A 14122-nucleotide genomic window follows, 5' to 3' on the forward strand; every position below is an offset into this window, starting at 1 on the left:
TAAATAAATAAAAATTGATTATTCAAGATAAGAACATATATGTATAAATTGATTGTGATAGTTACAATAATCCGACATTACTTGTGTCCAATATCCATGTATTATACATAGGGGTGGCAAATGAGCGAGTTAGATCGAGTTTGGACAGGTTAAATATGGGCGGGTTTAATATGGGTTGTTATTCAAATTCAAACCGCTTGTAACGAGTTATATATGGATTGGGCAAAAATGAATCGGGTCAATCCGCTATGACCCGCTAACTCATTTTAAGAAGGAAAAAAATATATATTATCATTTTGAATAATCTCATTTTTTATTTTAGATGAATAAAAACTTAAAAAAATATGTATAAATAATTATAAATCCTCTAATTTATTTTAAAAATTGTTTAAATTTATACAGTATTAAACACCATTAGTCCTTTCTCACCAATTATTACACAAACGATTAACAACTGATTGACAATGATATCCCCCTTTTGTTATTGTCTAAAAAAGACTGATACAATGAGCGTTCTTATGTCAAACATCGGTGTCACTTAAAGTTATCCTCAAAATTAACTCAAACCCTATTAAAAAAATAGAAAAGTCCATAACGAGAGATCCATTCATTAAGCTTTCCTGGTCAGCCGTTAAATCAAGTCCACCCCCTATCCTTCCAATTCAATCAGTGGACCGCACGACCTTAAGCGTGGGAATACGTATTAGATTGTACTACGTATTTCATATGTAGGACATTTTGTCACGGAAGTAATACGACTCTGAGGCGCAAATTTTTATTTAATTATTAAATTGAGACTGTCTATTGAAATAAAATAAGTTATTTAATTAGTAAGAGATAATAGTATTGGATCTGTAAATATTTTCTCACAGCTGGTCCAAACCAAGTTTTCTCAGGCTTCAGTATGAGGATGGTTTTATATAGTTGACCACTTTCTTATATATGTTTATATATTTAAGGGACCTCTGAGAAAGTGATTTGACATCAATTTCTACAGTTCAACAATGAAGAGGCAAGTGGGCATAATTGGAGCTGGTATCAGCGGCCTTCTAGCCTGCAATTATGCACTTTCAAAGGGCTACGGTCGATCGTGTTTGAATCACAAAGCAGCATTGGTGGAGTATGGACCAAAACTCTGGAGACTACTAAGCTCCAGACTCCCAAACCTCTCTACCAGTTCTCCGATTTTCCGTGGCCGTCTTCGGTGACAGAAGAGTTCCCTAACCAACACCAAGTCCTCGACTATGTGCAATCGTATTCTACTCAATTTGATCTGCTTCGGCACATCAATTTCAATAGCAGAGTGGTGAGCATCAGCTATGAAGGCCCATCAGATGCAGAAGAAGAGATGCAAGCATGGAGTCTGTGGGGTGGCACAGGTGAGCCCTTCAACTCCAAAGGGAAATGGAACCTTACTGTACATGACACTCAAAGCCTTTCAACTGAGGTATGTGTTTCTAAAGTCTAGCACTCGACACATATAGGTGTTGTGCACCAAGAAAATCTTTCTTGTACCATAGTACATATTTATTTTAATATTAGTATCTAGGTGGTGGGTGATATCAGGTCATCAATCTACCTGTGGTGGGTCTGTGTTGTTTGTGGGACTACACTGTATGTGGAGTGATCTCCATCATTTGCCGGTATACAAGACCGGACCCTCTCCCCTATCACATAGCAGGATTTGTCTAATGAAATTGGGAAAATCCTGCATATCCAAAGTTGCCATCATCAATCCAACTTGATCCTAACCTGATTTACTGACTATATATTTAAATATGCATGCGTGCACTCACACACACTATACGTGTGATACAATCTGTTCTAATTACACCCACTTTTGAGCATCAGTATGTCTTTTAATCCTTACTATTTCATGGTAGTGCAGATTTACCAAGTTGATTTCATGATCCTTTGTTTGGGAAGGTTCAGCGATGTTCCAAACATTCCAGAATTTCCTCCAAATAAAGGCCCTGAAGCCTTTCATGGCAAGGTGATACACTCGATGGACTACGCTGCCATGGATTATGCAAGTGGTGCAGAGTTTGTCAAAGGGAAGCGAGTCGCGGTTGTTGGCCTCCAGAAATCAGCCCTGGACATTGCTAGGGAATGCTCAATAGCAAATGGTGAGAAGCTAAAGCTCAATCCAGTTAACAAACATCTACTCTGAAAAGCTTAAATTATTAGAGAGAGTAGTTTTTTCTTGGTGGACTTGCAGGGGTAGAACATCCATGTACAGTGATATACAGAACTGAACATTGGAACGTGCCGGACTATCTTCCATGGGGAGTTAACTTAGGTTATCTGTACCTCAATCGCTTCTCAGGGCTTTTGGTTCATAATCAACGCTATTGTGATACTCCCAGATTTTCGAATGCGGGTTAGCCAGGCCCACGCCCGAATACCCAAGGATATCAAAACAAATTGATAATAAACGAACACAGAGTACAAAAGAATAAAGAAGAATAAATAAAATGCTGACAAGAAACTAAAATGATAATCTAATAATAAATCTCATAATATATTTCCATTAATTAATAAACTCTTCTGATACAACTGATCCTCCAAAATACAACTCAGGAATCCATACTGTGTAGACCCCTAAAAAATCCAAACTAAACAAATGATAGTAATCTAAAATAGGAAACTGAATCATAAAGGAACTCCTATGTAGCATCGGAAGAATGAAGTAGACTAATCCCCGCTCAGCACGAACAACCTCTACTCGTGACGAACACCTGAAAAATAATGGTGGGTCAGGCCCACAAACAAGTTCTACTCTACTACAGTCCAAGCAGAGATCCGATACACGTATACATCCTAGTCAATCCAACAGTAACTAGTAGTCCGTATATATATATATATATATACACACTAAAGGAACCTCACTAGACTATAGGGTTGTCTCAACCTGAATAGTAGGCAACATGCAAAACACACATATAGTGGGTATGAGTACCTAGACCTACCAGGGTACACAACTACACTATATCTAGCTACACATCCCTGGCGATATACGCGCCCTAACCATTGATCCTGAGACTCAAACTCATATCATGGCACCATACTTATATATATATAATCTAGTAACCATCCTATCCAGTATAAATTAATCCTCCATAAGTCATTCAACTTGTTCAGCTGACCTGACTTAAATATAAGTAGGACTTAACATTATAGTTAATCCATTCCCTTATATAATAAATTAATCATCCATAAGTCATTCAACTTGTTCAGCTAACCTGACTTAAATATAAGTAGGACTTAACATTTTAGTTAATCAATTCCCTTATATAAAATAGGTAGGACTTAACTAATAAGTTAATCCATCCCTAAAATGCCACCGTCCCATACCGGTGCATTAAACCACACAATCCAACAATTGATGTAACAATTAAGGAAATATATCAAACATTCCATAAATAACTATGATAAATATGATATCAAGTTATCACATAATATGAATGACTTATTATTTCTTTAAACTTCCTATATCATATGTCCTACACAAACTGAATCTTATACATGATTATATTTTATTATACCGTTAAATAAGGATTCTCTATATCCAATTCATCCTACACATTTAATCTCAATTGTTAAAATATTTTAAAAGATTAAATCCATTCGTTTGTTTAAAACATTCAAATAGCAAGCATCATTATGATTGAGTCTATTTAAATTTATTAAAACCCAAACCTAATCCCTATTTAATGTTCAGGATTCTTAAGCATGTTTCTACGTTCCATCATTCCACAGATATGAAAAATATATAATTTAAACATGTAAAAATTCACATAAGAAATCAAATCAAAATCATGCATTTTATCAATTCATAACACAAGAACAGATATGAACCAATTTCATAAAACCTATGTTCTAACCCAATTAAACATGCATAATTATTTAATTTTATGTGTTTAATAAATTCTGGAATTTCCTAGGCATGTACAGAAACACGAATCAAAGGGAAAGAGATAGAAGAAGAACTTGCCTTAAACTTTCGGATCGAAAGTTAAATTTCTTCTTCCTTGATCTTCTCTCTATAGGGTTTTTCTCCTCATTCCTTCCTTTTCCTCCTTCCCTCTCTAACACTATCTCTCCAGTATATATCACGTGAATATTTCTAACCCCCTTTTACAACCTATAACTATATATTTATAGGCTAAATAAAATAACCCTAACCCTTTTCCCAGTCCAAGTCAACTAAAAAAAATGAAAATAAAAATATTAAAAAGGTAAGCAAAATATGTTACGTATATAATTTATGTATATGTTTATTAAATAAATAAATTATACACATTCCATTATTTATTAATGGATTATCCAATAATATTTAAGTTACCATAATATTATAAAGTAACTTAAAACATAACACGTATCAAATCTATGCATATTTTTATTATTTAAATAAACATATACATCAGATTAAATATTACTACCCAAATTACCATAAAAGTAATTAATAAATTACTTTCTCTTTTATATATATATTAAAAAGGTAAGTAAAATATGTTACGTATATAATTTATGTATATGTTTATTAAATAAATAAATTATACACATTCCATTATTTATTAATGGATTATCTAATAATACTTAAGTTACCATAATATTATCAAAGTAACTTAAACATAACACGTATCAAATCTATGTATATTTTTATTCTTTAAATATAGAACATATACATCAGATTAAATATTACTACCCAAGTTACCATAAAAATAATTAATAAATTACTTTCCTTTTTATATATGTATATAATATATATCTATATATATACATACATTATCCATGGGTAATAATCCATACACATCCAACCTCTTATCCAAGTAGTCCATGGGACCCAATTAGTTGGCCCATTACTACTAACCATAACCATAAAAGAAAAATAAAATAAAATAATAAAAGAAAAGAAAACATTTAATTTACAATTAATCAAAACACCATTTAAGCACATAATCTAATTAAAAAATTAACACATAGACAAATACAAATAATACATAGACACATAATCAAATAATCAAGTAATACCTAATTCAATTAAACACATAAGCAATTAGTCAAATAATTAATTAAATAATTAAAAATTACAATTAAAACAAATAAATAAATACTGAGACTATCCTTTTAAAATTAGGGGTACTACAGCTATCTACTTGCTCTCCAGGTAACAATTTTTTCACCTATGGTATATTACTCCCCTTGACAAAACTTAATTGAACTACTATATAATACAAACCAAATAATCAAACATCAAGATTAAAAGAGACTTGATCTCTCTCTCTCTCTCTCTCTCTCTCTCTCTCTATATATATATATATATATATATATATATATATATATTATTGGTACTAACTTAGTATCTGTCTGATTTAACAGAGATGGGGATTCTCAAAATTTGTTGAGAGTTACATAAAATCGAAGCTTCGGCTTGCAAAGTTTGGAATGGTGCCAAAACATAGTTTTTTAAAAGAAGTTAGTTCATGTATGGTCTCAACCGTGCCAGAAGATTTTTACAATAGAGTTGAAAAGGGAAGCATCAAACTAAAGAAAGCTCCAAGTTTTAGCTTCTGCGAAAAAAGACTTCTAATAGATTGAGAAGCTGAACCTCTAGAGACAGATATGGTCATACTGGCCACAGGTTTTAAGGGTGTGAAAAAACTCAAAGACATTTTTGTGTCACCAACCTTTCAAGACATATTAGTTGGATCAACCAATATGTATATGCCACTCTACAGGTTAACATCTTATAACATGTATAATTATACACTTATACTTGTACGGATATATGCATATGTGGGTTGTGTATAGGGTATTTATTGATGTAGAACAGTTTTATGGACTCTCTTGGATGCAGTAAGAAAACAACCCAATAAGCAAAACCCACTAGCTATAGTTAGTGGTCTATGCTACTTTTCGGCCAAATCTAGTTGTGGATTAAAAGTTGTTACTAGTTCATTATTGAACGTTCATAACTTCTGCTCCATCGTATATACTACTAATATGAACTTAATTTTACCAAAGAATGCATTCATCCTCGAATTCCACAATTAGCCATAATTGGATTCTCAGAGAGTCTTGCTAACTTGTACACCTCGGAGATAAGGTGCCAATGGGTGGCAGAGCGTTTTGATGGCACATTCAAGGTACCCAGCATTAAGGAGATGGAGAAAGATGTCGAAAAATGGAATGAATTAATACTTGAAACAATCCTCTGGTGAGTATTACAAAAGGTCTTGCATTGGTGCACTTCATATATGGTACAATGATCAACTATGCAAGGACATGGGATGGAATCCCAAGAGGAAGAAGGGATTTATAGCTGAATTGTTTGAGCCTTATGGTCCCATGTGTTGGTTGTAGTTTCAACCAACTAAATAAATTCTAAGTGAAGAGAGGAGAAAAACAAATATTGTATTGTATTGAATTCTTTGTTATTATGTTGATTATCTCTAAATAACAAATACCTTACCATATATATACTATTCTCCCATAGACCTTTGAACTTTTAAAGACTATCTCAACCACACACATGATACATGCACTCACTTGATACATGTACACTCTTGATACATGTATCCACTTGATACATGTACAATAACAGATGTATGAAAGAACATATACATGAATGAACATGGCATTAATTATTTTTAACACACCCCCCTTAATGCCATGTTGTGACACCCAACAATTCTCTAAAGTATTCAAATTATTTTTTTGGAAGTACTTTGGTAAAAATGTCCGCAACTTGGTCTTCGGTCTTGCAATACTTGAGTTGAATCTCATCCTCTTCCTCTTCTTCTTGAATTTCTTCCTTACCACTTCTTTAATTGCATTTTCAAACCTCTTCAGCTCAATAACACAAAAATTGCAACTTGCATACACATCACTAAGACTTTTCATTCTTCTTGGAGTTGAACTTGGAGATGAGGAATTTGAGTTTGATGGAGAAGTTGGGATTGATTGTAAGCTAGATACGGGAGACATTTCTTGTGGAACTTCAAGAAAATTTTCATTTTCATTTTCTTGATTTCCTGATTCTTCATTGAAAATGAGGATTTGATCTTGAACTTTCTTCTCTTTCCAATCCCAAGCAGCCTTCTCATTAAAGAGAACATGTGATACCCCTCGATTCTAGAGCCACGGGTGATCAAGTCCGAGCACAAAAAATAAGGGATATCAAACAATTAATATTTAAATAAGCATTGGAATACAAAAGAATAATAAAGAATAAATAATAAGCTAAAGGAAACTAAATAATAAATTCTTATTTTAAAATCCTCAAATAAATAATAATTAAAAACCCAATAATAAAATCCTCCCATCTTCGGATACTAGTAATTAATTAAACTACAACTCGGGAATCCATCCTGTGGACCCCTAATAATATCCTAACTGAAATAACTGAACCGAAATAAAAATAATGAGTAACTAATGAAGACGAGTCCTACATAGAGTCGGAAGAGTGAATAATTGTCTCTGCTCGGCACGAACAATCTCTAAGACTGGAACTGACGAACACCTGAAAAATAATGGTGGGTCAGACCCACAAACAAGTTCTAATCTACTACATCCCAAACAGAGACCCGATACACGTACACATCCTAATTAATTCAACAATAACTAAATAGTCCATATGTAGATATATACACACTAAAGGAACCTCACTAGACTATAGAGTTGTCTCAACCTGAATAGTAGGCAATATGCAAAATGCACATATAGTGGGCATGAGTACCTAGACCTACTAGGGTACACAACTACGCTATATCTAGTTACACATCCCTGGCAATATACGCACCCTAACCACTGATCCTGAGACTCAAGCTCATATCATGGTGTATAATTGTATATTTAAAATCCGTCCTATCCAACCATCAAAAATAAACTATCCAATTATTATTTTAATAATATGTCATCCAACTATTCCGTTGACCTGACACGAATAAGTAGAACTTAACACTATGGTTAATCCGTTCCCTTATTAAAAATAGATAGGATTTAACTTTTAAGTTAATCCGTCCCTAACATACCCCCATCCCATAATGGTGCATTAATCCATATCATAATCAAATAAAAGTTTTCAATCCAAGAATAATGTAAATAATATTTATATATAATAATCCAAATAAACATGATATAAATCATATACACATCCATTGCATTTACTTAAACAAAAATATTAATTCTAAGTAGCATGCATTTAATTTACATCATAAGAAATTAACATGCATCTCAATTAAATTGTACATATTTATGTTCCGATTAAATTAATTTTAAATCTAAACAATTGATTAAAATAATTTAGTCCAACTATATTTAATTAATTTATCCCCTTTAAAATTAATTATATTCCATACTTAGCATGTAAACTTAAATCATGCTTTCCAATTTTTAATGAATTTATTTAAATCAATTAAATATTTAATATAGATCTATCAATTCAAAAATAATAAATATTAATTTAGTATTCCAACCTTAAACAAATTAACCTTAAAATATTTAATGCATACTTATCTCTTTTTTTTTTTATACCAAATTGATTTATTCCTACCATAACAGTATTACATGTTACCTCGTTCGGCGTGTTTGCCTTGTGAAAGACATGGAATTCCAACTTTCAAATTTCATCACGTGCACCCCTTTATGCATAGAATCAGTTTGTGACTTAGCAATGTCTAACTTTATGTTTATATCTATAAATTGATTTTTCACCTCGTTCGGCGTGCATCCCTTATAAATAAAACCAACTTTTGATTTTCTATACTTAAAGTACAAATTGTTGCAATCTCCAATTAATTCACGTGAAAAAAATAAAATAGATAAATTAAATTAAAATCACAACCACCAACAGTGCTAAGTTCGGCGGAAGAAAAGAATTAAACTCCACTATTAAAACATGAATTTAAATTTTCAAATTAATCCATGAATTTTGATTAAATTAATTTATTTAAGAACCTAGAATTAATCTAGCATGCATAGGGTACGAATTAAAGGAGAAGAGAAGCATTAAAACTTGCCTTTAGAGATTTGATAAAAACCCTAGCCTCCTTCTTCCTTTTTCTCTTCCTTCCTCTTCTTTCTTTCTCTCTCTAAAATATAGTACGTGATATATTTTCTAACCTCTTTCACAACTCTATAGTTATATATTTATAGGCAACTAAAATAACCCTAATCCTTTTCCCATTCCAAGACAAACTAAAACAAAATAAAAATAAAATAAAATAAAATTATAAAAATAAAATAAATAAAATAAAAATAAAAATAAAACAATTAAATTCCTAAATAAATACACATTATCAATACAATTCAATTTAAACAAATAATTAAATCAATTAAACAAGTAAACAATTAGCCAAGAAAACAACTAAATAATTAAATGCAATTAAAACTATTAAAAAAATACCGAGACTATCCTTTTTAAATTAGGGGTATTACAGAACATCTTTACAAATAATCAATTTATTCTTCTTCAAATTAAAGAGTCTATAACCCTTTGATTTTGAGCTATAACCCACAAAGATGCATTTTTCACTAGCTTCATCAAGTTTGTGCCTCACTTCTCTTGGAACATAAGCAAAACAAATACACCCAAAAACTTTCAAGTGGTTCAATGATAGCTTCCTTCCACTCCATGCTTCAAATGGAGTTTTATTCTCCACCGCTTTTGTTGGACTCCTATTCATCAAGTAAACAGCCGTATACACGGCTTCACCCCAAAATGATTTAGGTAGCCCCTTCTCATGTAGCATTGATTTTCCCATCTCAATGATTGTTCTATTTTCTCTTTCTGCCACTCCATTTTGTTGTAGAGTGTACCCAACCGTTAATTGCCTCTCCAAGCCAATATTTTCATAAAAAATTTCAAACTCATTTGAGTTGTATTCTCCACCTCGATCACTTCTTAACACTTTGATAAGATGGCCACTTTGCCTTTCAACAAGCCTTTGAAATTTTTTGAAAATAGAGAACACATCTGATTTTTGTCTCATGAAATAAATCCATGTCATTCTTGAAAAATCATCAACGAAAATAATAAAATACTTATTACCCGCTTAAGTTGGTGTTGTCATCGGTCCATACACATCGGTATGAACAAGCTCCAATGGTGTTTTAGCCCTCCATGCCTTCTCTTTCGGAAATGACTCTCGGTGATGCTTGCCAAGAGCACAACCTCCACAAACTTCTTTAACTTCTTGTATTGTTGGCAGCCCATACACTATGCTATTTTGTTGTAAATTCTTTAAGCTTTGGAAATTCAAATTCCCAAGTCTTCTATGCCAAAGCCATGACTCATCAACAACATCCATCTTTAAGGCCATATTTTTTTAACATGAAAAAGTGAGAGGAAAGCTTCTATTTTTGCCCATCTTGATTTTTGCCACAATATGATTTTGTCCTCCCTTGTCATAAATTTTGCAAGAGTCCTCATCAAAATGAATGGAGTACCCATGCTCTACAAGCTGTCCAACACTTAACAAATTTTGCTCCAAATCCGGAACAAGTAACACATCCCGAATATACTTTCTTCCTTTTTTTGTCTCTATGGCAATAGTACCTTTTCCCTTTGCTTGGACCAAGGCACCGTTTCCCATCCTCACTTGAGAATTTGATGAAGTATCAATCTCCAAAAATATATTTTTATCTCCGGTCATGTGGTTACTACACCCACTATCAAGAAACCACACATCATCCTTTTGTTCTGATGTCGTGTGACAAGCATAAAACATGTTCGCTTCACCTTCTTGCTCTTCGGAAAAATTAGCTTGCTGATCTATTTTCAACCAGCAATCTTTTTTAACATGTCCAAATTTCTTGCAATTGAAACATTGAGGTTTTCTGAGAAACCAACAATCTTTGTCAACATGGCTACTTCTCTTGCAAATTCCACAATTTTGTTGAGTGGACTCTATATTTCCACTTCTCTCAAAATTATTTCTTCCTCTTCCTCTTGAATTTCTTCCTCTTCCTCTTCCGTGTCTTCCACCTCTAGAAGATTCACTTTTGGATCGATCAAAACTGGATGGGTATTTTTTTTGATTTGTGGAACTAACATTGAGCTTGGATTGAAAAGCACTTTCAATTGTCTTTTCGGAGCGCTTATTCAACCTTTACTCAAATGCTTTAATGGAACCCAACAATTCTTCAAGACTCAAGTTTTCAAGCTCTCTAGTCTCTTCAATAACAGCAATAATAGAGTCATATTTTTCTGGCAAACTAATTAGAATTTTTTCAACAATTCTTTGATTAGAAATTTCTTCCCCATAGGTCTTCATCTGATTTACCACCTCCATAAGTTTAGAAAAATAATCTTTCAACAACTCCATTTCTTTCATCTTCATATTTTCAAAATCTCTTCTCAAAGATTGGAGTTTTACAGTTCTTACCTCGTGCTGCCTCTATACTCCTTCTTGAGGATATCCCATACCTCATTTGCTTTAGAAACACTGATAATTCTGGGAAAGATTGTATCAGCAATTCCTTGTTGAATCAAGCCTAAAGCTTTTGCATCTTTCTTCTTATGATCTTTCAATTGTTGTTTTTGGGCATTCGTCAAAGTTGTTGTATCCTCCGGTTCATCATACTCATCTTCAACATAATCCCATAAATCATATGAGAGAAAAATGGTCTTCATCTTCACATACCAAAAATCATAATTTTCCCCATAAAAAATGGGAAGTGTTGATTGATGGGCACCTTAGTTTTGATTGCCTATAGTCACCATCACGATTGATCTTCTTCGGGGTTTGTTTTCCCGTCAATAAGCTTCACGCCCAGTTTGCTCTTAATCGAAATCAGGCTCTGATACCACTTATGTTGGCTATAGTTTCAACCAACTAAATAAATTATAAGTGAAGAGATGAGAGAAACAAATATTGTATTATATTGTTTTCTTTGTTCTTGTGTTGATTATCTCTAAACAACAAATACATTACCCTATATATACTATTCTCCTATAGACCTTTGAACTTTTCAAGACTATCTCAACCACACACATGATACATGCACTCACTTGATACATGTACACTCTTGATACATGTATTCACTTGATACATGTACAATAATAGATGCATGAATGAACATATACATGAATGAACATGGCATTAATTATTTTTAACACCATGGACTATGCTCATCCTTAGTGCCATTGTATTCAACTATGATTTGTCAATATCAGTAATTATTTTATGTATGAATAAGGAAAATCATTTGGAGTCCGACTATCTTATTGTAAGTATGAAATGGAGATGATATCAGGCTTCACTCACATCAAAATAGTCAGAGTTGTCTAACTGTCAGAATTCGTATCATGACTCTGAATGAAAACATTTTTAAATGATAGATTTCCTCCCAAGTTTGTTTGCTACATTGTACTACTTACAAAAAACACTGTAATTCCTGGTTGATGTTTTGGTTCCTTTGTTTATCTGGTCTGTTGTCCATTAAAGATGGAAAGTTTTGTTGTGTTCATGTTTTGTTCACCGTTTCTAGTCTATATTGAGTGTGGCAAGAAGCACCGATAGTTTTCTTTTCCTCTTTTTGTGGGTTTTGGATATGGTTTTTTGTAATTGTTATTGTAAAATATTTAATATATATTTGAAGCAGTATTAACCTGTGACACTGTTGTTCTTAGAAATATTTAATATGTATTTGAAGGTGTTAACATCGCCAGGATTACACATGTAGCACATCAATGTCCCAATTAGGCAATTATCTTGAAAACGAGCTCATCTTTATTTTTTATTTAATATATATATATATATATATCAATAAAAACATTTTTAATTATACCCACTTTCCCAGTGAAATCACTCGTCTTTTAAAATGTTAAATCAACTGTCATATGACTCATATTGTCCACTGTCTGGGTTACACTTTGCAATTATACGTATAATGAATGTATCAAATGATTTTTTTTTACCAAATAAAATAAGGATTTAGTTATAATATATGTAGTATCGGCAATGTATATTTATAATACCACATTAATTTTTACATCATATTACTTATAGTTTTTAATTGAAAATTGTAGGTTACCAACATGTGACTAAAATATTTTTATTTAATTAAGAATTACCACAAATAGAGATCAAATTCTAGTGCCTAGCATTAGTGTGCTTGATTAATACAGAATTATATATAATTTATCATACAAGGCATTATATATATGTGTGTGTGTATATATATATATATGTGCATTTGAAGCCGTTACAGATACATCGTGTATCACATGATTTTTATTAATAATTATAATAAGATCCTAGTTGCTTACCAAAAAAAATAAAAATAAATAAAAATAGAGAGAGAGAGAGAGAGAAAGAAGTAATGCTACAAAACTTGAGTGTGTGAGTCCATTAATTCTCTCAGAGTCTCAGTATGTTTAGTTCAATAATTTTCATGTCAGTTGGTAACAAGTTGGAATTCTATCATTTTTCAAAAAGAAAATAAGAATATACTTTATATTTATATATATATATACACACGCGGGCGCATGTGTATAGTTGACAGTCTGAGGGAGCTAGAAATTCATTCTAAGGGGGGATACAGTGTACTTGATAAAAATAAATAATAAAAAAAAAATTAACTAAACAGACTTAGGATATTGTAGTGGAATATGTAGTATAAGAATTATGTAATAATTGTGTTGGTTAAATATTGGGTATGTTAATTTCTTAATATAAATGAACTACTGCCTCACAATTAATATTGGGCAGTTACTTTGATAATGGTTACATAAATGAACCCAGTGAATACCATACAGTTTGATTTTTCTTTTTTCTTTTTTTGAAAAAATTCATAAAAATAAAAAAAAAATAAAAAAATAAAAAAATAAAAAAAAAAGACATTCCTACTTATCTAAAAATGGAGTTGGTAGGAATATTATGCATAGCATTAATCACTATCTTTAAACATATACAATGAAAATAACCCGTTCAAAAAAAAATAGAGTTGATTAGAGAAAGAAAAACTAAATTTATTTGAAGAAAATAAAAAAAGAAATAATTTACGAATGATATGGGTGTGCATAATTAATTAATGGGCCAGCCCCAGACGTCGGCAGGGTTAGCCCATGCTGTCTTCGTCGTTATTGTATAATTAAGGCACGCATATCAGTGTA

At 32.0% G+C, this 14122-nt stretch overlaps 1 pseudogene; it reads left to right on the forward strand.

The window, feature by feature from the left end:
• The window catches only part of LOC132293787 (probable flavin-containing monooxygenase 1), a 33362-nt pseudogene extending 26892 nt beyond the window's left edge, over positions 1–6470 (forward strand).
• Positions 6471–14122: the final 7652 nt, after the last annotated feature.

Source organism: Cornus florida, unplaced genomic scaffold, assembly GCF_030987335.1.
Source record: "Cornus florida cultivar Cherokee Brave unplaced genomic scaffold, ASM3098733v1 CherokeeBrave_3.0.0_Hap2_Chr02, whole genome shotgun sequence".
Classification (NCBI taxonomy): domain Eukaryota; kingdom Viridiplantae; phylum Streptophyta; class Magnoliopsida; order Cornales; family Cornaceae; genus Cornus; species Cornus florida.